General features: G+C 36.6%; 2 protein-coding genes across 6 annotated transcripts in view; one reads left to right on the plus strand and one right to left on the minus strand.

Moving 5' to 3' along the window:
* The window catches only part of Kat60 (Katanin 60), a 169,043-nt gene that overhangs the window by 116,213 nt on the left and 26,277 nt on the right, over nucleotides 1-26,553 (minus strand). The gene's annotated exons all lie outside the window — the stretch shown is intronic.
* The window catches only part of LOC138709235 (serine-rich adhesin for platelets-like), a 305,457-nt gene that overhangs the window by 21,144 nt on the left and 257,760 nt on the right, over nucleotides 1-26,553 (plus strand). The gene's annotated exons all lie outside the window — the stretch shown is intronic.

Below are 26,553 nucleotides of genomic sequence, written 5' to 3' on the forward strand. Positions count from 1 at the left end.
TCCCCTGTATTCAGCTTTTAATTAATCTCTGTACAAATTTCTTAATGAGCATAACAAATTACGATTCCAGACTTTTAGTGGCGTCTTGCAGGACACATTTATAGACTCGCGGACTGTACGTGCTGAGCAGCATGCAAATGAATGCGCCTGGGAACACCTGTCGAGTGTGACACCTTTATAATTAGCGGTAAACCCAAAGGAAACGTAGAAACAGATTTAATTGCTCGGTTTACTCGCCGAGAGTGGTCTGCAGCGAGATTGCCTGCCGATCACACACATGACTTAATAAGTTAAGCGACATGCATACTTCCAGCTAGTTTACACTATAGCAACGTACGAGCTCGGATCTAGGTCAGGCTTCTTCTCGGAAAGGAATATTTACACATTGTCACGAGATAGCTACTGCACTTCATTTTGTGTTCTTCACTGAGGAGAGAGTGAACTAACCCATAGTCCAAAGTTGGCTTTTATTCTAACTAGAGCTCCAATAGTTATGCATTAAAATGTGCAAAATATGTATCCAATTGTGCTATTTAAAACAGGGATATAGCCTCGCCCTATACATTATCAACCCAGAAATGTACAGAACCAGAAACAAAACTTGGAGGAAACTTGAATTTTCCAAGTTCCAGTTATAATATACTGAGCATGTGCAGTACACAGGGTTGTTTCCGATCTGTGATAACGAATTTGAATGACGTCATGTGCGTCAGGAGTCACACGACAGCTGAACTGTGGCGCGAGGTGACAGACCAGTAGTGAGTGATCTCATAGTCAGAGTGCACGGCGACTCACAGCAGAAATTACCAAAAAAATCTAGCCTTTTTGGGAGGAGTACATAACAACCCTTTCCGATGCCAAGTACAGTTAAGTGAAAATAAAAGAAGCCTGCAATAAACGAGGTTTCGTTATTTCCAAGAAAGGCATCTTCTGTGTACTTAATAAGATTGGTAAAACTCGAATGGAATTAATTTTTATCATCTCGTGGGCTGCATTTGCTTGCTTTTTCCACTCTGGAATTAATCCCATCTGAGCTTTGCCAGTCTTATTAGGTACACACAAGATGCCTTTCTTGGAAATAGCGAAACCACGTTTTTTTGCAGGCTCCTATGATTTTCACGTACCGGTAACTGTACTTGGCATTGGAGGGTTGTTATGTACCTCTACCAAAAAGGCTCGATTTTCTTGGGTATTGTTACTGTGCACTCTGATTATGAAATCACTCATTACTGGTCTGTTACCTCTCGCCGTAATTCAGCTGTCGGTGTGATTCCTAACGCACATGATGTCATTCAAATTCGTTATTAGTGATCAAAAACAATCCTGTAATATAACTGGAACTTGGAAAATAGGTGGCCAAAATTTTCCTTCTAGGTCTGTACTATCCGAAACTTCCTGAAAATGAAAAAAAATCATAATTACGTTCTTTGCCATCATTATTTCTGTCAGTGAAAATCTAAGTTAAATACCAGAAGTATAAAAATATAATACTGTAAAACTCACTTGAGTTGGTGGACTGGAACTGCTACTGTGGTTGATATTGCCATTACAGTATGTAACAGTCAACATTTTAAAGTTTGAAAACAAATGATTCTCTATCGCTTCTAGAAATTGATTTGTACTGAGGAAAACAACGTTCAGCTACAACAGACGTTATTGGCGCATATTCAAATTTTGCGATTTCTTCTAGCGACAATGTTTCTTCAATTTCCGACAACAAAAGCTCGAAGAATTTCTGATCGCTACTGATACTAATGATACTATTGTAAGGTCTTGTCATATGGGTGCTTGCAAAAGAGACAACGGTTTACATAAAAATATTATTGTTACTACTTTTATACTTGATTTCAAGTAAATTTGAGTTCATCATGTAGAGTAAATTTAGTTTGGATTGAGATGATTCTATCGATATGTCTCTGCACATACTTCTTCATCATTGTCTCGAATGTTGGCGAAATCGGAATTGTTGCCATTAATTTAATAATAAATGGGCCTCTTCGAGCGTTCTCGCCAAACCGTGTTCACTCGGCACTGCTGAGTGGCCCTTCATTCTGTTCGGCATTTTACCTTCTTTCTTCTTGCATCCGAATCTTATAGGATTTTGGAAATTTTCTTTGTAAATATTTTGACATTTTAGAATGAAGTCCACATTTTTGTTCTTGTTTCCAAATTTTCGTTATGTTGAGTTGCGAATTCACTATTTTTTCACTTTCACTCTGACCTAACGAATCGTTTCAGTGGTCAAACACGCGTTGCTGAGTTACGACTACTGAAATGGCGCTAAACAAAATCTTTACCTCGCGTTCGGCAGCATCTCTCTCTTAACTCACGTGCGTGATCCCGGTGTCACCCATCACAGTACGCGTACGTAAATCTCACCCTTTTTCGTCACAGCTCATCAACTGACACAGTTTCCCATACTAGGGGCGGCCAAAGACGTATTCTAAGTCAAAGATTAATCAAATATTAGGAATGTCAAATTAAGTTCAAAACCCAAAAAACAAAGTATATAAAACTTTGCCAATTTCAACACTATTGCAAGGTAACGGAAACAAGATTTATAAGATTAAACACAGCAGATGAGAAAAACATAAAAGAAAAAAAAAAAAAAAAAAAGGAAATCCTAAATGAAATACAGAACAAAATTAATGTAGGCCTAGTGTTTGTGTGACGCTGCATCTAATTTCTCCAAACACCTTCGGGTGTCTATATCTCATTGTTTCTATTATTAAGTACAGTCTGATCCGTTTGGGTATGGATAATATTAATTTATTATTATAAAGCTATTATGATAGTAGGAAAAATTTCTTACTGGTTATATTATGATTAAAAGATGAGAGTTTCCATATATGACAATCAACAATGCATAATCTGAAAAGAAAAATTGAAAATCGTAGGTGATTAAAATGGCTGCTGCAAATGAACAGCGGGCACAATGTGTTCTTTGGTATGCTAAATTTGAAAGTGTTAAAAGAGTTCAAAGGGAATTTCGACGTATGGTGTCCGTAATGTACCTAAATACGATTCCATAATGTTGTGGTATCGAACATTTGTAGAAACAGATTCTGTGTTAAAAAACATGCAATAGGTCGCAGGTGAAATCCAGTAAGAGAAGTAGCTATCTCTTGGCTTGGTTCCCAAACTACCCAGATCTAACCCCTCCTGACTTCTTCCTGTAGGGTTTTGTTAAAGACATTGTCTATTCACAAAAACCCAGGAACAATGATGATCTGAGAGTAAAAAATACTCATGCTTTTCAACAAATCACTCCTCTTATGTTACAACGGACATGGACTGAATTGCAACGCCGCGGCGCGCCGTTATGAGTTGTGCAGAGTGCGCAATGGGGGTCATGTTGAGCTCTGAGGAATCTCCCATCTTTCAGTGTTGTATGCACAAAGTTTCAAGAAATAAAGTTCAGTAGTAAGTGTTTTACGGTGTTTTTATTTTATTCATACCCAAACGGATCACCCTGTATATCCCCCTATAAGAATCAACATTGTAATATAAAGTAAAATATTGTGACAAACGAATATGTTCAATTAACTATGATGCGTGTGTACTGCATTAAAATGCTGTGTTTTCTTTCCGCTGCCTTCCCGTACTGTCACAAAAATTAATGAATGAATGGATAAATGACTGAAAAAATATACTTATTACCTTCAAAACTTTTGGACTTCTAGCTTGGAGGGAAAAGGATGATAAGAAGACCTATGGAACATATTTTGGCGGACGATATTCGTTTCCCGAACCGGAGAACCTGGTTTAACATTCGTGAAGGATTACAGTCTAATGATGTTTACAACGTTATACAGGGTGATTCACGAGGATTTGCCGTCCTTTACGGAGCTTATTTCCGAAGAAATTCTGAGCAAAAAATGTCATATAAACATGGATCCTATTCTCAATATTTATAGAGTTACGTTTCGTTATTGGAACGCATTGCTGTGAACGTATGATCTTGGTCAGCGTGCAGCCAGCAGCCAGCGCGAGCGCTACGGAAATCAAAGATAGCCGTATGCAGTTACGTAGAGCGACGAGTGCCGTTCACAAGCGTGCTGCCAAGTGTACTCAAGCGGACGGCGACATTTTTTTTTAATGTGTTGTAAACTCTCCAAGACTGTAAATAGGATGCAAAATTGAACTGCAAGTAATTAAGTCTGTGACAGTGGTGTGATTTGTAATAATTGTTGTGATAAGTGCGTAAGAATAATGTAATTTTCTAGTTAAAAATAGAAAAAGATGTTTGTACGAAGCAATTAAGGAGTTCACAGCATATTTTTAGCTTCATAATACTGCCAATTGAAGATATGATACTTCTGAATGGTTCATCTCTATATGTATTATTCTTTTACCTCCAAACTAAAGAAAAAACGTATTTTACAAACAACTTTAAATTAGTGTAACTCTGAAAATATTGAGAATAGGAACTATGTTTATATGACATTTTTTGCTCAAAATGTCTTCAAAAATAAACTCCGTAAAGGACGGTAAATCCTCGTGAATCACCTTGTAGAAAAAATCTGCCAATATATTTTCGCTTGCGCTTCTTCTAGGTCGGAAATTGCTTAAAACATCTTGTTGGATTGCTGAAGGGTGTAACACTCATCTGGACAGTTGATCACAAGAGTAGATATTGGCAGAGACAGAACAGATATCCTGATAAATACCGCGGCTATTTGACCAGAAGTAATCTGCAGGAGTTCAGATAATCATCCCGCGTGGGTCTGAGACGTAATAAGAACAGCAAACAGGGATTACAGCAGCACACTCTTGTTTTCAGTCGGCCCACGCCAAGCCATTACTTCGCTAGATACTATAATGCGACTCATTCTTGCATTGCAGTATGAATTAAACGGCGCGCGCTGGTGCCAAATGTCAGGTGACAGACAGGTGATACATTACGCAAGAGAAAGTTTTCATGCTGTGGGAACATTCACCATTGATCCACTCTGAATAATACCGATTTTTTAAATCACTCCCTCCATGACAACCAATACATTAGCAACTATAAGATCAATACATTCATTCGTTTATAACTTCTTTACCGACAGCATATTACAAAGAAAAAGCCTACAACTTATAATTAAATTTAAATACCAGTAGGCCTAATGGATAAGATATTGTTTAGTACACGAGAGTAAACAGATTTTATGCGCTCGTGGAAATTACAATTTTCCACTCGCGGATAAAATCTAATTTTACTCTCTTGTACTTTAATTACTATCTATTCTTAATTATACTTCTTTGTTGATAAATATGATTCTAACTACCTCCGGAGCCCAAGGTAACATCTGTTGGCTGTTGGTAGATAATATACGTTTCTTAATTTCATCTGAGCAGTCACATTTACAAGACAATCTCATATGCAGCTTTTTTTATGTTATATATGTATTTATTTACACTGCAAATGGGCAAGCACCCGGTGGCAATGGTATACACAATATAAACAATACAAAATAAAATGATAAACAATACACAATAAAATCATAAACAATACACAATAAAATTTACAAGACACAATACAATTATACAATACACAATACAATAAGAATACACAATACAATTTAACACAATAATTACAATTAATAATAAAACATAAATAAAATACCAAATTTTACAATACAACCTACATATGTATAGGCCCTACATAAGCTTCAATAGCCTTTTACTTTACTCTCATCTCACTCACTGTAGTGGCATTATGACTCATTTCACTGACACTTTAGGACACATTTCACTGACACTATAGAACACATTTCATTGACGCTATAAATTATCACTGATCGGAACTATTCACTGCACTGTAAAGCCGTAACTTCACTGACTCACCTCGCTTCACTGATACAACAGTTCAAATAAGTCAAATAATTACACCCTTATGCATACTTATAAACAGAACTACATTTAAGCTAAACATTTCTAGTCTAAGGCCCTTTTACACGCTATTTTTTAATAATTTACAATTCAAACCAAGGAAGTACTCTCCTAATAATAAATATTTATCCATTATCCGCTATTATTATGCCAGTTAAATCAGTATTTCAACCTGACAAATTGTATTCTGCACAGTCATTCATCATATCGACTTATCTTTTTGAGATTTTCATAATACTTCGCAGTTCAATAAAGAGCAAATCTTGTGTTCAACTGTAAAGAAAACACATTTGTCTCTGTGCTTTTGCTAAGTTTGTGTGACGTGAAAAGGGACATAGAAGTTACAGAAATGCTCAACATGTTTAATTCGTCACTAGAATGCCTTGGAATCTGTGTCTCCCTCTTCCTTTCCCACATATCAATAGTTAGTCGAAACTCCATCTCGCAGTGCGGGTTGCTTTGCTTCATATAATCGGCGCACATTAAAAGTGGTCCACCACTGGTCTAGACAGAGTCTAGTTCACCGGTGACCGAAACTCGAATTACAGTGATTACATGCGACAGACAGGCTATGAAGTAAGGAGACGAAGGAAAGGTACTTGGCATGAAAACTACAACCAGTGGTGGTTCGTGTACTAACATCTTGATCAATCCCGCGGATAAAAATCTCAAGTTTTGCTGTATCAGTAATGTCACTGCTGTCATCAAGAGCCAGTGAATAATAAACGATGTTTCTTGCTTCTTTTTTTTTTTTAACCGTCTTCTTGAATATAATCAGGATTTTTCTAAATTCTTCTCTCGATAGTTGGTCGAGAAATTCGAAGTTTTTCAAAATTAAAAAATTCTTACAGAGAAGTTATTTAAGCTATTTTAATCATTACTCCTTTGAGAAATTCTGTTTCAATAAAAGGCTTTAAACCCCATTAGGTAGCTGACTTCCTTACAATTTATTTATCTCATCTTTCTCTTCCTGGCTATGATTTATGACATGTCAATTCCTGGCGTTTAACAGTTTGTTGGCACATAATATTGAATCAGTTTGTCTACAATATTATTATTAAATAAACAACTAATAAATAGTTATCCTCATCTAGATTAAGAAGATTAAAACTGAGATAAAACCTAATAATTTTATCCTTCTAGGGAGAAGATCTAAAAATATCAATATTCATGCACGTACAGAAGAATTATAGAAAAACATACTTAGTGGTCAGTAATAATGATAATAATAATAATAATAATAATAATAATAATAATAATAATAATAATAATAATTTATTCAGCGTGGCAATTAATGTTTCCATATACTCCTAATTGAACCGTTGAGCAAAGTAAACATATTACATTTTGTCGACAGAGCAATAAAGAAGTTCTCCTTCTCATTCTTTACGAAACCACCTCGTACTGCTTGTAGAGACAGAGTTTGTAGAGCGACATGATACCGCCATTGCTTGCCTTCAGTACGTGAATGAAACACACAGCAATGTACAGGAAACTCCTCGTACCCGTTTGAATGTCCGTGATTACAGATGTAATCACGACACCCGCTTCGGTCGCCGCTGGTCTAGAGTAATGGTTTAAAAATGCCTTGTGACGTCGACGCAAAGTGACGGCTTTCGAGCCAAACATGTCCGATTCCTTCCCACGTATATTTTACGCATTGTGCATGATCGATTCGTTATAGCCAGGTTACAACGTGAGATCCATAATTTGAGTGTAGGATGAAAAGCGTCATAGCTGATTACAATCATTCTAATGGTTGCTGGCATGTCGGCTTCACGTCACTTATTTGATCAATGCAAATAAACAATTCCTATTTGCTCTGAAATTGAACATTAGTGGATTATGTCGTTACAAATTATGGTAAACATTCACTGCTTTAGAGGCAATAGTTATCTTTCTATGAAACATTCGACAACATCACGGCTACAGGGTAAAGGATCCCTGTAATGCGTGGAACGATTACGTTCTCAGGTGTTATTGTGATATTTAGATTTTTAAGGAATTGTTTCTTACTTATAAGGATTGTGAATATGATTGACAGGGAAATAAATTTAATACAATTTGTGTGTTGTATTAGCAAATATTATTTTTCCTTTATTTCTATATTGAATATAAATACCATATATTATCTATACGAGTAGTTTCTTTTCTTGTTAGGAGGGAGGGAAAATTCCACGCACTACGACCTGAGGTCTATTTTACACCCCCTTTATGGAATGAGTTGCGTGCCCACCGATCTTCTACGCGCACCGACATAACCACTTGACCCCCTTAACGACCGGTCCCTACAGCCAACAGAATCCATATACCAATCTTAATTCGGCAACCCCCCCCCCAAGGCTCCCTTAACGGTCCGAGGTGGAAGTCCTCTCCCGAGAAGGTCTGCCCCTGGTTGCGTTGCAGAAGCTATCCATCATCACTTTAATACAATCCACGGAGGCGGGTCGAGAGAGCCAGCAGCTTCGGAAGGCCGCCTGTAGAGCGATCTGAAAACCAGAAGAAGTAACGGGATGATGAATGAAAGGATGATAGGGGAGGAAAGGAAGTGGCGAAGATGAGTGGGGTTCTAATCGCCTGATAAAGGTACCTGATATTCAACCATAGAAGTGAGAGGAAAACCCCGAAAAAAAACTCACAAACCTCACCCCGGTAACTCGTTCCGGCCGGGAATCGAACCCGGGCCCGTTGGGTTCGGAGATAGACTCGCTAACCCCTCAGCCACAACGGTGGACTATACGAGTAGTTAGTTACAATGGAATTATTGTGTTTCATCTGAATTGGTTTGTTGGAAAGCCGTTAGTATGGGTCTATGATAAGTGAAATACGGAATAAAATTCACGAAAGAAAGCAAGTCTATCTCTCTTGCAAACACCATATCAATGCAAGAGTCTGATTCGATGCTAAGCAAGTGACGTCAGAATAGTGTGACGTAATTCATTGCCATTTCTAAGCAAGTGACGTCGATGTTGAAATTTCTGTAACATTTTGTTTCCAATTGATCCTCGAGCATAATCGTTTCATGTGAAAATCACGAGAAAGCCATTTATCTGTGTTTGGTTTGAATAGTCATTGTGTGTTGATGATTTCAAATAAAGACCAATAAATACTTTACAAAAATAAATATATTTGATGTGCATTATTCCCGGCAGTGCCGGATTTAGGCCTAGGGCGGCAATTTCTGTCTCTTTTTCTCATATTTTCTTTTCTTTTCTTTTTTTCTTTTTTTTTTTTCATTTTTATTTCACAGTGAAATTTGTTTTTAAAAGACTTGTTGATAAATCTTTTCTGAAGTTTGTTCTTGAACACCTTGTGGAAGTCGGATATTGTTTCGTTATCGCATTGTTTTGGTAGTGGCGAGAGCAAAAGGAAAGTGTGCAGCTGCATAGTTATATTGTAACGTCGGTATCACGTTGTTATACTACGAAACTGCTTAAATTTAACTGCTTGTATAAACAAGAAGGCATTGTTGAAAATCAAATTGGATGTGTGTTATTATATTATCGCTATGAATAGTAACCAGAACTCTCGGTTACATTTTCAATATAACATATCGTCAACAATACTATTTAATCACTTTCAGCATGTGCACTACCGTATATAATTCGATATGAAAAGTTTATTCCGCAAAGAGTTGGAGTTTATTTTTCAGTTTACTTTATACTTCCTATCGAAGCAAGAAATACTCGTAACAAATATTATACCACCAACAAAACCAATGCTTAAAAATAAATCATAGCCTGCCTTTCACAAATCAATTTTGTTTCAACAATGAATAAGTTTGAATATGTTTCGTTGGATCGAGTCTCATATGCTTCGTCAGATCGACATTGATGGTATCACCAATACTTTTTCTGAAGAAAGTGCGAAGGAAATCTTTATAATTGACAAGTAAGATGTATGTATTTTGATTCCAGTAATTTATCGTTTTCTGAATTGTAACATTTCAAGGGATTAGCCACCCTATCCCGTTATCTCCTGGCCTAGTTGCCTCATAGGTGGTGTCTTCTTGGTATCACTTGTGAGGTTCAGAGCTGTCTTCGGGCAGTTGACTAAACAACAACAACAACATTTAAAACTAATTTAAACTAAACATGACCTGCATAATAGCTGCTCATAAACTGTTTGTGAGAATTGGGGAGCGGAAAATTTATACCTAAATCTGGCCCTGATTCCCGGATAAATTGATCCGTAGATACTGCACTTAAAATGTGTCCAATATTAAAAAGAATCGCCGTGTGGAGACAGACGAAATACCCAAAATCATTTTTGGGTATCAGTATATTAAAGACATATGTACTCCATGTACAGTAAGTATTGAAATATACTTTTTTCACCATCCCAGTATTGTCTTTATATGTTTCGTATAATTATATAATGGGAAAGTTGAAATAAGTGCTGCTTCATCGAATGACGAAGTAAAATCTTGGCTATTCGTAGTAGTAAATTTACTTATGTAAGCTAATTATTATCCACTCGCTCCAAGAAAAAAGTAAAATTAAACGAACATATTACGCACGCTTCTGCTATGAGCCTACTTCATTGGTGGATTTTTGCGCGAACAGAACAGCTGTTGTATGTACCCTCAGATTTTAAAACAATGACTTATTTCTTCGTGATTATTTGACATAATACAAAGTAATACTTGTTTGTTTACTGAATATTATGCTCTTCAATCTTATGTTACTCCGAGTTGTCAGTCTGTGAGTTTCCCTCCAAAGCAAACTCACTGTCAGATGTAATAACGATTCACCCACCGACATTTACAATTACATGATCGACAATGTTGTCTTAGAGCCCATCAATATGTCACATTTTGTCTTTTTCTTCGATAATTTGCGATAACTCTATGTCTAATAACGCGCACTTAGTTTAAAAGCAGTGGCGATTCCTCCATGAAGGATATGAGGATGCTCCTACAGTTTAATTTCGTGCCTCTGAGGATAGAAAACATTTTAATTACAAATTTTGATTTTCAATGCGTCCCGAAGTAATAATTTCCTTTAAGCTTCCACTTTCTGTCGTGAGCTGTCGCCACTGCACAGCGCAGAAATAATTTCCGAGGAACCATCCAAATATCTTACAGCAAAGGGTTTTTTCTAGGTGTGAAGTTAGGGGACAGGGAGAGTGCGAAGGGAGGGGTATGGCTTGAGTTTAACCGTGTTTGAGGATATGATCGCATATCCTAATACTACGACCCTTCTTTCTGGGTGATGGAGATCCTGTCAGAGACTACAATAAGAATTTTCAAGTACACTTGTAGCCTTCTTAAATGCAGTTCATTGGTCATTTTAAGAGAACAGAATAAACGAAATAATAAATAATTTAAAATGATATAATATAAAAAATAAAATGAACAAAAAACAAAATCACATACAGATAAATAAAATAAGCTATAATAAATACAATAATTAACACGACTTTCAGATGACAGGACAGCCGAAAGAATATCTGAAGTTGTATTTGATCATTTAGAAGAATTTAACTGTAGCAAGAACTTAATTGCGCAAACTTACGACGGAATATCGGTAAATATCGGGCAGTACAATGGCTTAGGAGCAATCTTCGCAACTGAAAAAGGGAGGAGAATTGAACTTCACTACTAATAAATTGCCAGTTCCAGAATGGTGAGTCAAAGACTAACATAGGTCTACTTGTATTGATTTTGCATGCTCTATTATTATTATTATTATTATTATTATTATTATTATTATTAATAATAATATTATTATTACTAATATTATATTATTAATATTAGTTTCTGTCTTGGTCATCAGTCGTCAATCTCATATCCTACATACAAAAAATATCACGAGTCGCTACTGTTTAAAAGATTTGTTTTGGGCTATGTAACCTTTAATGTTTTTTTTCATATCACTTGGAGCTGCTTCACTAGCAGCAGCTTCAACACAAAACCTAGAATATTATTACTTAAATAAATGTTTTCAAACTAACAATGGAAACAAATCGATTCATAACCTCACTGCTCCACAGCCTTCTATGTATAACGATATCCGGCTACGAATATCTATTACGTGCGCAAATTATTAATGTTTATCAATTAATTCGAGACCATTCAGAAACTCAATCACTTCATTATCAAGTTCTCGGTGTTGAAAACCAATTACTAACCAGTTAATAATTTCTACGAATGTCTCAAATTTCTCATAGCCATCATCTATTAAACAAACACTTCACTATCATTACATGATTACGTGCTGAATGGTCTACTTATTACCGGCCTTATTTCTCAACCAAAGGCTCGAGGATTCAAATCCGGTTCAGGATTATGAATCCTTAGTGTGGTTTCTTTTCAAGAAGTAGTGAAATTAGAGGGCTTGTATCGTAGATTTATGGAACGTTAAATTAATCTGACCCCAAAAATTAATCACCAACCGTTTCGTATCCCAATAAATTCTCTTGTTTTTCGCAGAGATGTACAGTATCTTTGAATGAATATTTCTGTAGGACAACGCCTTGTGACAAATAGAGTTTAAAAAAAAAGAAGAAAAAGGTAGAGCGCAAGAGATCTGCAGCAGTCGTATCGTTTAAGATTCCTGAGAAGCAGATCAGATTGGTTTAAATTTCGAGTTCAGATTTTTGTATTCTGTTCAGTGAACTGAAAGTCAGGTTTGTTCTGACCCTATTTCTTGCGAGTCTCTTCATATGCCTAATAAAGTGAAAATTCCTTCAAAAGACAATAGGCAAAGTATTGGCAAAGGAAAGATTCTTAAAAAGATAAAACTACTTTTATATATACTCACAAAGTGAGAATCGAAATTGATTTTAAACCTAGCAGTGGCTGTGGGTTACAGCGAATCACGCTATTACTTTGTTCAGTAGCTTCTTTCCTTTACTGGTGGCGCATTTCCAAAACTCTCAAGTGCACAGAGCGTTGAAAATGATCTGTTCGCGGAGGCAGAGATCCGCTGTATGAATCTATCAAGAAAACCACAGAGTTCATGAACCCTACGCACGAGGTTGACCGGTATTGTCTTCGTGTAAAATTCATCAATCCCATTCACAATCTCATGAATAATTCAACCCATTTCTTTTTGTGCTCTATAAACTATAGGCCTACATTTCTTTTTCTGCATCTCATCTCATTGAGGGACAATGACACCACACTCACTGGACCTCCTATAAAGATGAAGGACACTTCGATCTTGAAAGGAAAATATCTTGTTATTTATAACCTCCATAATGTTACGATTGTCATTGGCAATGGTCAATAACGGGGGGGGGGGGATTCATCCCTAAGCGCTGCAGCACAAGTATGTTTTTGTGTGTACCTGTTATGGAAAGAGTTCTGTACCGATTGTTTGCTTTACAATCCCCCTGTCACGCATTCTTCTTTAGCCAACATGTCCGAATATCATACTCCTAGTAATGATCGCCGAGTCCCTGCAAGAGAGATAATGTTGTGATCTGTTTCGGGATCGTAGAAACTACAAGTCTTTCGACAGACCACGGCGGAAGGTCGATCCGAAGACGAACGAATACATGTAAGTGCCCTGTTTTTAAAAACAGAAATGATAATGAAAGGGGAATTGTGGAAAGTTTACAGGATGGTAGGGGGATGGATGCACCAAAATTTAAGAGGTGATCCTACATGTTAAATATAACAAAACTTTAGTTTTTTATTTCTGTTTTTCAAGATGAGTGCAAATAATTGTGCACCTCAAAGAAAATATAGTCTCTGTGATTAATGTTTTCCGGGCTGAGACGCCGTAGTCTACTGGTGGATTGGTAGAAAGGTACCTCACGGCATCTCAGCCCGGAAAACCTTCATCACAGACACCGGGGTGCAAGCACACATTCTAAAATACAGTCGCTCTAGAGAAAAAGTAGTGAAGGATAAAATCGCTGCTAGAGTGTCTAAAACAATACAGTCGGATGGAAATTAAAAAAACTACCATTGGGGCAGTTTTTAAATCTGTGTTCGACAGCAGTGGAAAATAAAAAAATGTTGTATGTTGGCCGGTATGCGGGGAACTGTATGCTGATACACACGCCAAGCGAAAGCACAACCAATGCTCGCAAAAGGAAAAGCAATAGAATGCAACCAACTGGTGGGTTAATGTCAGTGCAGTGCTGAGCAGTACGGTGAGCTACGGTGGGCTTCGAAGCCCAGTACGATGGGCTAGGAAGCGACCGCGTCAAGCAGTGTTGGTCTTGGGTGGGCTGGGCTGCTTATGTGTGTGGACTGGCAGTGCTGAGCTGTGGGCTACCGTGCATTATCATCATCATTGGCGCTACAGCCCTTGGTGGGCCTGGGCCTCCCTTAGTAATTGTCGCCATCCGTCTCTATCTTGTGTAGCAGCCTTCCAATTCTTGCACCCCAACTTTCTGGCATCCTCTTCCACTCCATCAATCCATCGCAAGTGCGGTCGACCTCGTCTTCTCTGACCTCCCGGATTTGTTATTACAATTTTTTTGCAAGGTTCACTTGGGCCCATGCGTATTACATGTCCTGCCCACCTCAATCTGCTAGTTTTAACTGTATTGATTATATTTGGCTCTCCTAGAAGTCTATATAATTCTTAGTTGCATCTCCTCCTCCAGAGACCTTCCTCAAATGTTGGGCCATAGATCCTTCGCAGAATCTTTCTTTCGAAAATCTCCAGTCTTTTTTCATCATTTTTGGAGATTGACCACGTTTCTGCCGCATATGTCAAAACTGGTCTCACTAATGTTTTGTAAAGAATAACTTTTACTTTCCTGGATAGATCATGCGAACTAAAGTGATATTTCAAGCCGAAATATGCTCTGTTTGCTTTCATTAATCGATTAGAGATTTCTTTGGACATGTTATTATCGCTAGTGACCACTGATCCTAAATATGTAAAGTTGTCAACTTTCTCAAAATTATAATGTGATATCTGCAGGCTGTCTGTTTTGTCAACTATCTTTCCATTATCTGCCAACATATATTTTGTTTTCCTCTCGTTGATAATGAGGCCTATTTCTTTTCCAGCCTGTTCCAAGGAAAGGAACACTTCCTTTACATATTTCACGGATCTGCCAATAATGACAATGTCATCCGCAAATGCCAATATTTGTGTGGATTTATAAAAAATGTTGCTCCGTGTTTGCACTTCAGACTTCCTGACGACACTTTCCAATGCAATATTGAATAGGAGGCATGCTCTACCGTGCATTACTCTGTTTTAATGTCATACGCTCATGACTGTTTCCCTCCGAGGAGATGCTGAGGAGAATGTAAATGGGGTACAAATAAAGAGGACCGATGTTAGGTGCAGAGATGAGACTTTCTTCTCGTAGAGTTGTGTATTTCAACTCTCTGTATGTGATGCTGATTAGCTACTGGCTATCGGAGAAAAAGAAAATGGAAAAAGTTAGTCGACGAGTGAGGGAGGAGTGTGTTCTGTGACAGAATAGCTAGTGCTGTACAGACCGATTATTTAGTCCTGACAGCTCGCCGACGCGAAAGAGGGGAAGTAATAGGAGTAGTGGGAGAGCTTCGGTCAGTAAAGAAGTGCAGTACAGCTTAACTGTACTGGAGACACACAGCTTTACCGCACGTGTGACATCCGATCGCTCTGAATGCAAGCCACTGACTAACCCGAACACCCCTTGGCGTAACTTAATGGACTCGCCTGAGCCAGGCGCACATTGTCGGCGACTGTCACGACTAAATAATCGTACTGTAAGTCTGAAGAAAACGAAGAGATGGGAAATGGAAGTATCTATGTGGAGAGAAAATATCTTAAAGACACGGTGCAGCGGACTGGACAATTTTCGAGAAATTGAATCTGGGTTAAATTTTAGCTCTATCGACGCTCAACAGGCGCGATTGCGATTATCGACTACAGAAGCGGAAAGAGGGTATCTGCTATCTAGGCTGACAGGCCGTCAACAATTTATTGTCGAATATAGAGAGGGCTCCTCGAGAAACTAGAGACAAAAGCAAGCCGGTTATTCTGAAGAGTCGAAATCAGGATGGCTAAGTGGTGAATGTTAGAGAATCGAAGTCAGAACTCCACTTACTTAGAGTGAAAAGGAAATCAGTAGAACATGCAACAGAGCGCTATCAATAGGCAGAAGCATAGCTGTTAATGTTAATTTTATTATGATGACAAGGTCGTTGCTAATGTTACGATGACGATTTTCTTATTTATGACATTTTGACTTCTAATTGTTGTTTGTTGTTTAGACTGTCCGAATACAGTCTGAACCTCCAAGTGATACCAACAAGGCACCACTTATGAGGCACCTAGGCCAGGAGATAATGGGGTAGGATGACCAGTTCCTTTCCCCCTCAATTGCATACATGGCTGATTAGCTACATATGACACTAATCAGACTTTAGATGTGTACAAATAATTGTTCTTCCTCTGACACATATCGTCAAGTGAGATGTAATGCCTAATAAATAGATGTAGCTTACATATCAACTAGAACCTCAATAAGGGGCAAGATTTCTAATTAAGACAATATAATGTTAACGTCACGTCTTTGTTGCTTTTAAAGATTGTGACGGAATTGCTACTAATGATATATTTGTTGCTGTTATGGTACTCACGATCATAATCTACTGTTAATAATGATCATATTATTAAGATATTGTTGCTATTAATGATGCTAGTGATAGATATTATAATGATATGGCTCTCCGTTAACACAAATTGCGGCCTGTAGCTGCAGATGGGAAAGTGGAAGGTTCTATACACATAAATCTTGATGACACACTTTTAACACTTTATGCCACTAGTTTTAGTTATAGAAACAACTTTCTAGTGTTAAATTGAAATTAAGTTGTAAATTGCCTTAAATGACTCGATTCGATAGCACTGTTAGTCATCTTCAGAACTACAGAACAAAACGACACAATAGTTATATGCTTTGCCTCATTCCTTTATTCATAATATTCTCCCCAAGAGCAGGTCTTTCACTGCAAACCTATCATTCTCCAGTCTTTCCTTTTCTGCCTTCCTCTTAATCTTCGCATATAATCCATTTATCTTAATGTCTTCTATCATCTGAGAACTTCTTCTACCCCGAACTCTTTTCCCGTTCACCATTCCTTCCAGTGCATCCTTCAGAGGGCAGTTTCTTCTTAACCAGTGACCGAGCCAATTCCGTTTCCTCTTCCTGATCACTTTCAGCATCATTCTTTCTTCACCCACTCTATCCAACACAGCTTCGTTTCTTTTTCTGTCTGTCCATTTCACACTTTCAATCCTTCTCCATATCCACATTTCTAATGCTTCTAGTCGCTTCTCTTCACTTCGTCGTAATCTCCATGTACCCCATACAATTCAACACTCCATACAAAGTACTTCACTAGTCTCTTCCTTAGTTCTTTCTCCAGAAGTCCGGAGAAGATGCTCCTTCTTTTATTGAAAGCTTCCTTAGCCATTGCTATTCTCCTTTTGACTTCTTGGCAGCAGCTCATATTACTGCTTATAGTACATCCCAAGTATTTGGAGCTGTCCACTTGCTCTACTGCCTCATTTAGAATTCGCAAATTTAACTTCTTTACTTTTCTTTTGACTATTAAATTAAATTCGTTGTTGACTACTATTAAGAACACAATTGATTGATAGAAAGCAGTAACTCTACATACATAGAAATACTACAGGGACATCATTTTGTTTTCACTAATATTTCCAATATTAACCTGCTTATACCTTTGGATTAACGATTGAGAACCGGAAACACTGTTTGGTATCCCCTTCCACGACCGAAGTTTGACGACACTAGTGTAAAATATAATACAAATAACTTTATTAGATATAGGAGGAAAGAAAAGTAGTGCATCCATTTACGTAAACTAGGAAATGTTACGATTTTGAGTTTGATCATTTTCGTCGGGTTTTTATTTAATCAAAATACAATAGAGTATTAACAGTAAGAGTTTTACTCGCTAACTGAACTATCCAATCGGACGTATTTATTATGAAATGTATAGTAAACTTTCTACAGCACATTAGCTTACAATATTTACAGTGCATTTAAAGTTTAAAAATAATCAAAATATGAATATTTAAACAAATTATTGAAAATGGTGGTCGTTCATTTCGATACAGACTTGAGTTCTTTTGTGCATATTATCAAAAACGTTTTCAAGCATATCTTCTGATATTGAGTGTATTTTTCTTGAATATAATTAGGATGTTTAGCAAACACAACTGTTTCAGAGTAACTCCAAAGAAATAATGTAAAGCACTCAAATCAGGCAACATGGGTGAGCCAAAATCCTACGCCTGTTGAAATAGTTCTGTACTGTATCTACTCTATAACAGTGTACCTTACGTACTGTCAATTCAATCTTCACTTCTGCCCGATCCGCATAGATAAATTTACTCAGATATACTATCTACTGTCCATCCATATGTTTATGTAGGAGGATCTTAGAAAGGAGGGAAATTACGTGACAATTACTTAACGAGGCCCTTTTATTTAAATTATTTAAATAGTTGTATAATATTACGCAGAAGTCCAATTCCTAACAGCAAATGTTTTCAGAAAAGAGCAAAAACAGTCCAGTCACATCCATTACAGAGGGGCTAGCAGAAATGGGTGGGGGAAACCGGGATGCAACGTAACTAAACGGACGCACAGTAGGCCTACCTGTGCGAAAATATGGTTCAATAGTGAATGAATGCCCTTTCTTCACTGAAAAGTGTGATCATATTTCTGGAACATACTATACTCACTCTGTACTGCTTACTATGACCGTAAGACTGTAAGACGGCTTTGGTTGTGTGTGGAAGTTTGCTACTAAAAGAAGCAGGAGTGAAGTACATTCAAAAACTCAGGCACAATAAAAATTGAAGTAAAAATAAAATGATGTCCCTGTACTTAAAGACAATTTCTTTAAATAAATCTAATGAAATAAATGAAATGTATCAGTACGGGGGAATACCACTCCTGTTCAGTCACTGCCCGTTCTAGTCTCTCTCTAGCTATGGGACGCTACGTTATTTAACGACGCTGAGTCAAATACCATATTATATAGCGTCGATGGAATTTGTAGTAGGTATAGAATGATTGTATTTGGCGAGATGAGTCCGAGGATTCGGCATCGGATTACTAACCATTGCTTTACAGTTAGAGAAAACCTCAGAGGAAAACTGAACGAGGTAGTCAGCCAAAGCGGAACTCGAATTCACGCCCGACTGCAGCCTCAGAGTAAGTAAACGTGCTACCGTCTGAGCTACGTCGGTGGCTGCACTAAATTAAAGAATAATAAATATTATATGTGGAAACATGACAGGGTTTCCAGTCTAATACGTAATGTAGAAGAAGATGAAACTATGAGGCCAAAAATTACTTGAGATTGATCCCGTATTTATTCAGATCACCCGGCGACGTAATAAGGAGGTCCATGTTCTCTGCTTTGAATACAAAGCTTTAAAGAAGATGATTTCACGCGTAAAGTAGGTAGGCACGCCGAGCAGATTTTGAAACTATTCATCAAATTCTATTAAAGACATGGGGCGAGTGTCTTCGCTGTAATTACAATGGAACAAACCTGCCACGCCTCACACATGTCTACAACCAGCACCTCCCACGCATCTTCAAATCATCTGCTTACCAAATTTGGCGAAGGTAATAACCACGCATTATTAACTTTCGCACTAGATTAGAAAGGGTCCAATTAAATTCAAGTATCAGCAGCAGCTGAGTTGTTTGTGTATGTGTGTGTAAATTTGTTATGGTTGACGAGTCATATAAGAGGATGTTTCAATATTTAAAAGAATTAATTCGACGAAAACAATCTAATAAGTAACTGGATAATGAGAATTTAACAATGAATTTTTATCATATTTTATTTAAAAATTTGGACTCAACGAGATTATAGCAAAGTAACATGATGGCTTCTGATACAGGAAGTTCAAGGCTTCGTCCTGAAGACAGATTAATCGATATCGTCGTTGTTCCTGCAATAACTCCTATGTGACATATTTATCGATTTTCAGATTTTTTGCTCTATTAAATAGCTTAAATAGTGATACAGCAAATAATAAAATGTCATACAGTATATGTAATTATATTTCTTCGTTTCGAAAATGTAAGAATTCACAGTTTCCTATGTACGGCTGCCATATGATGAATAAATGTGTTTTTTCTTCCTATTGAAAAATTTTATATTTTGCACATAGGAGTTATTGCAGGAACAACGACGATATACTGTTTCATTTTAACTTATTTACTCACTTATGGCTTTTAAGGAACCTGGAGGTTCATTGCCTCCCTCACATAAGCCCGCCCTCGGTCCCTATCGTTTCATTTTAACATCGCGTGTAAATATTGGAATAGTGCCACCGTCACTTTTTAATATATTATATTGACGATGCTATATCCAATTGGCAGAAGAAATTAGATTCACATTTTATAATTAGAAATGGACATCTAGATACTTTACTTTTTGCAGATGATCAAGTTCTCTTATCTAGCTCAGAAGATGGATTACAAGAAGCTTTGTATATATTAAATAATACTGTCCCATCAATATAACTTAACAATATCTATAAGCAAAACTAAAATATTAACTTTCAACGGATCAAATACCATAAGAGCCAAAATCATCATAGAAGGAAAAACCGTCGACAGATTGAATGATTCTCCCATTCCAAACCGTCAGGTATAAGAAATATTGGAAGACCAAGAAAAAAATGGATACAACTTTTTGACTAAAACCTGTGAGACCGGAACGAGCCTGGATGACTTAAACCGTCGACATGTTCCTTCCAATTGTTTCTATATTTTTTCATTTTGTAGTCGTAGTGCACCGAGGGCAACGCTACGGCGTCAGAAATATCTTCAGTTATGGTGCGTCACTTCTAGAGAGAACGTTCGGATGAATGATAGATACAAAGTACGTGCCACTGGACAAAAGAATTGTTAGTAATATTTCCTTCACACAAAGGAGTAAAAAATATAGAACACTGCTTGTGTCTCCCCAATTTTTAAATTTAATTATGAAGAAACTGTAGAATTCTAGATACAAAAGCCATAGTGCAGGGATGCAGAACTGGGGAAGAGAGGGATGGAAGCATGGAGAAAGAGTTTGTTCCCTCGTCCACAATCCTAGGTCTTCAGTGATGTATCAGTGACATTTGGCAAGCACACTGAATACATATCTCTTCTCCCCCTACCATGTCCAATGACGCAAGTGTTGAAAGAAAGGGCTGAGTTACGTGTTCCGGGTTGTGACGTCTGCCACAATTGTAGCACAGTTTTGCATCCCTGCTATAATGGGTGACAAAAATAATATTTTGAACACGTTTTCAAAAACTATGTTTTTTTTAACTTATTTTTAAAATTTTGATTCTTCAGGTCTCAAAATCACAAAAATATAAAAACATTTACTTCATAAATTAAATTAACATATCGATAACTTAGAAAATATATATATATATATATATATACAGCATTGAAATTTAACTACAATAATTATTAATAAAATACAGAATTTAAAGAATAAAAAGTCTTTAAAGACAATAATCAGCTGTGTTCTAATTGTGTTACGTGTTAATATCAGATCACAGTCGGTGTTCATAATGGCTCCTATTCAGTGCCATACAATGTAGAAGTTTATCTTGGAAATTTGTTAATGTTTTCAACAAAATTATTTAGTTGATCTGTTGTATTCCATCCCTAATTCTTCGTTTTGACTCTTCCATATTTAGTATTACTGTATCCTTTGGAGTGTATTCTTCCGACATTTATAATTGAGGAGTATCGGGTGTACCTAACTTCAGGATATTTATTTTGAATACAGTGAGAATAATTTTTGGAACTTTAAATGTAGCTGATCTTTAGCTTCCGTACAATTATTTAAATTTTCATAAAAATATTAAGTTACTGTCATGACTATAGCGATGACTTTAACAGATTAAAGTTTAAAATATACCTTTGTATGCAACTGAAGGAAATATTTATTTCAATAGGCTATATTTTAGCTTCTTTTTATTGGTTTTATGATGTTCTGGATAGACTATATAGATAAGAAGGCAGTTGCTTCTGCTAAATTTTGCCTGATATATTTTATTAAAATCGTTATTAATAGATAAGTTATATTTGAACACTTTTCATACCTGTAAGTACACATTACGAGTACTGTCGTGTAATACAAATACACGTACGCATCTATAACCGTAGTTGTTAACTAGCGCTTTTTTTCTTTCGTATTCTGGAGTTGCTTCCTGCACAAACTGCGTGTCGTTCGATGTAGGGCATAGGGATTTACACTGAACTAGACTAACAAGTCGCAAGCAGTATCCATTACAGAGCACGTCTTCCCGGGGGCATTGAGGTTTAACATCACAATCTTTATATTACATTTCAATGGCGATAAGCAAAAACAGTATCTAAGAGATTTAATACTTGGTACTTGACAATTTTAAATGATATTTTCTCGTGGCAGAAACACGGAATATTCTGACATTATTTCTAATCCTGTGAAAATTAAAATTGTCTTGGCAATGTCGTACCTATGCATAGTCTGCTTTCGGTGTAGTAAAATCGTTCATACATTTTTATTTTAGTTGGTTATTTTACGACGCTTTATCAGCATCTTAGGTTATTTAGTGTCTGAATGAGATGAAAATCGTTTATACATCTTGATTACACGACTTTTAACACTATATCACTTCGGAATATGTATTAAACAGAGACATCATTTTATTTTTACTTCAATTTTTATTGTACCTTTGTTTTTTAATGTACTTCCCTCTCACCCTTCTGCTAGTAAACTTCAACCCGCACTCCACACAGAACCAAAGCCGCATATGGAAACAAAGTCGTCTTACGGTCACGATATACAGTACTGAGTGAGTATAGTACGTTCCAGAAATATGGTCGCATTTTCCAGTGAATAAAGTGCATTCATTATTGAATCATATTTTCGCACAGCTACTGTGTCCGTTTGGTTACGTCGCTTCCCGGTTTCCCCCACCCGTTTCTGCTGGCCCCTCTGTAAAGGCTAGTGGCTGGGTTGTCAGTTCTTTTCTGAAAACATTTGCTGTCAGGAATTGGACGTCTACGTAATATTATATAACTGTTTAAAATAATTTAAACAAAAGGGCCTCGTTAAGTAACTGTCATGTGATTTCCCCTCTTTCTACAACCCTGCGACATAACTACTTGGACGGACAGCAGATAGCAATCTGAGTAAATTTATCTCTGCGAATCGGGCAGAAGTGAAGATTGAATTTACAATACGTAAGGTACTCTGTTATAGAGTAGGTACAGAATTATTTCAAGAGGCACAGGATTATGCCCCCCCCCCATGTCGACTGATGCTTTGCATTATTTCTTTTGGTGTTACTGTAAACCAATTTATTGTGTTTTTTAAACATCCTACAACAACAAAAGAATTAAAGAATTACATTCCAGAAACAATACATTCAATTTGGGATGATATGCTTAAAAACGTTTTCGATAATATGTACACAAAAGAACTGAAGTCTATATCGAAATGAACGGCCATAATTTTCAACAATTTTTTTTAATTTAAATGCACTCTCCATATTGTATGCTAATGTGCTGTAGACAGTGTACTATACACTGCATAATGAATACGTCCGCCCAGATAGTTCAGTTAGTGAGTAAAAACATTTATTATTAATACTGTACTGTATTTTGAGTAAATAAAAACCTAACGAAAATTATAAAATTGAAAATCGTAATAGTTCCTAGTTTACGTAAATGGATGCACTACTTTTCTTCCCTCCTATACCTAGTAAAGTGATTTGTTTGTATTTTACTCTAATATCATCAAACTCCGTTCGTGGAAAACTCCTAACATAGTGTTTGGGGTTCTCAACCGTTAATCCAAAGGTATAGCCAGGTTAATATTAGAAATGTTAGTAAAAACAAAATGAGGAGGCAGTATATCTTTCGTGTGTTAAATATTACAGTACCTGGTTAACTAGTTTCAGCTTGTTATGGGCCATCTTCAAAACTGGTTGGTGCTGGTCTTGGCGCCTTTTGTTTTTTGTTTTCTGTGGTGGTGTGTTTGTGTAATGTAATGTGAAGTCAAAGAGTGTGTGTTTTGAAATTGAGCTGTGTGTTGAGAATTTCATAACTATCATCTCCTGAAGATTTATATCGTAAAGAGTTTTACGAAGTTGTCGACAATGCGAACTGTTTTGATGAGCGCACTGACACTTTTACTGCAGGTTTTAAAGTTAAGATTGAGAATTTTCTAATAAAATTGGTGGTTTGAATGACGGTTATAAGAAACTGGAAAAAAATCTCTCATTTTATGGAGATGACTTGGACAAATAGGGGTTAATTTTTCACAGGGATATGTTATTAGTAATTGCAAGATCAAAACTGTGCCTCATCACAGATTTTCAGACTGATTTTGATCTCCTCGGAAAGATGCTTTTTTTTCGTGACATGCTACCAGAACTTGTTAAGTTCATGAGAGTAGCTCTTACAATACAAGTGTCTACTTCTACAGCTGAGCGATCATTCTCCTCTCTCCGTAGACTTATATCCTACACTAGGTTTACCTTAGGTCAACAGCGAATGAACGATCTAGTTATCATTCATTCTCACAGAGAAGAAGCTCTGCATTTAGATTTGGATGAAATAGCATATGAGTTCATCACTAGAAGTGAAATTCGCAGGCAGACATTTGCTATGAAAACGTAATTCTCAAAAGGGCCACCCTTCTGTGGTAGGGGAGACTGTTGTATCTTTGAACACTTTTCACATTTAATTTTTTTAATTTTGGAAAATGAAAATCTTTAAATGAAAAAATGCTTGAAATAACTACTGAAGATTCCTTTGCAACTTCCTGTATGTATTTTCCTGTTTTACAGATCTATTAAGGGTGGAAAAAATAAAATGAAGGGATATGTAATGTGTTCAAAGGTACAACATATTCATAGATCTTGGAACATACCCTCTTGTTAGTTGAAACACATGGAATATAGGTGGGAATATAGCTGTAAAAACTGACAATCATATTTAAAATGTATTTGCCGTCATAAACCAAGGCAGGCTTCTCTGATTGAGATTTTATTTCCTGGAGGAGCAATAACTGCTTCAGCAGCTTTCTTCAAGGCATCCGGATCAATTGGGGGCCTCTTAACTCCATACTTACTTCGTGACATGATCTTAAAATAAAAGAAAAACAAAAACCGATAGTATCGTGTATCTTGGAACATGTTCCATGGTACAAGATGTTTTGTGTTCAAATGTACAAGAGGGTGCACGTTTAAACAAATATGGGTCCCAAAGCTAGAGATTCGAATAAATCATGGAAATTAAAATATGTTATTGCTCACAGATGATAGGGAACACACTATACTTGGTGGATAGTAACAAATACAATCTGGTTTTGTGTTAGAAAACATATATCAATGAACGAAATTTTACTTTAGGTAATAAAAAAATATTTTGTCCACAGAACTCACACTTTGCAACAATCAAACCGAAACTACGACCACAGCTACTTAGCGGCTTTCTCTACAATCTACTTCAGTTTGAGTCCTCTAGGTAGCAGCAAAAATTAAAAAACAAAAAATGTTCAAAGGTAAACTATGTTAAAGGTACAACAGTTTCCTCTACAACATGCTGTATTAAGATTTTATTAATCCTCATGAAAAATGATAGTGTTGTTAATAATGAAAATAATTATTGATTAAACAGACTACGAACAAAGTGTTTATGTTTACCAATTAACAATGTCGTTTGTTGTAATAAAGATAGACTTTCAATAGTTTCAATGTAAGTTACGAGTATATTAAACTTGAATGTGGTTTTTCTTTTCTGAGTGAGCACCCCAATAAATTTTACAAGTCGGTGCCTATGGTACTGTAATGTTTTGGCTACTAGAAAAATCCCAAACCCGAAATTGAACCTGTGAATATCCAGCGCGCAGCCAGTTGCTCTATCAGCTATAGTGAGAGTCACATAAGGACAGTTTCTAAACAGCAAATATTGCCGTCTTATCAGTATTGCCAACTGTTACCAGATATCACACGATCCTATGTACTAAATGACTTATTTACTTACTGTACTTTATGTTGGAAGGTTATTCTAAATAATTCAATAATTTGTAACATATTTTCGTAGGCAAACTATACAAAAAGGGATCAACATGTCAAGTATTTTGTCTGGCAATACGAATTTAATTGGTTTGACTAAACAATTGACTCACGAGACCTAACCTAAAAATGTATTTTGCTTGACCACATGAAATTATTAGTACTAACTCCGAAAACTTACCAGACTATAGCATATGTAGTAATGGGAGGGAAAATGGTTAAGTTTCACCCTTACGGTATGAAGTAAGCTGACTCGGACTATACCCAGACTCCAAAATTTAAGAGTAATAGTGGTAAGAATTTAACAACTGTTGCAGAAAGCGAAATACAACTTCTGTGGTTTGCAAAGATTAAGTTTGACTGAAGTCTTCAAGTAATTCTAAGTTTACTCTTTACTTTATTGCATGTAATTGTCATCAAAATAATGTAATTATATTTAGAAAAGTAAATTGCTTTTGTATCTCGAGTTCTAATTAAAATACCGCAGTACGGTAAGGAGATCTTGATCGGCATTTCATTCACCCTTCACTTTCGTGGACATTTTGAACCAACATCAGACAACCGCAAGTGACAGGATTCTCTGTTTTTGTGGTAAGAATGACAACCACAAGGCAGGAGTTAACTTTCAGTCACCACACTA

This window comes from Periplaneta americana, chromosome 11 (assembly GCF_040183065.1).
Source record: "Periplaneta americana isolate PAMFEO1 chromosome 11, P.americana_PAMFEO1_priV1, whole genome shotgun sequence".
NCBI lineage: Eukaryota > Metazoa > Arthropoda > Insecta > Blattodea > Blattidae > Periplaneta > Periplaneta americana.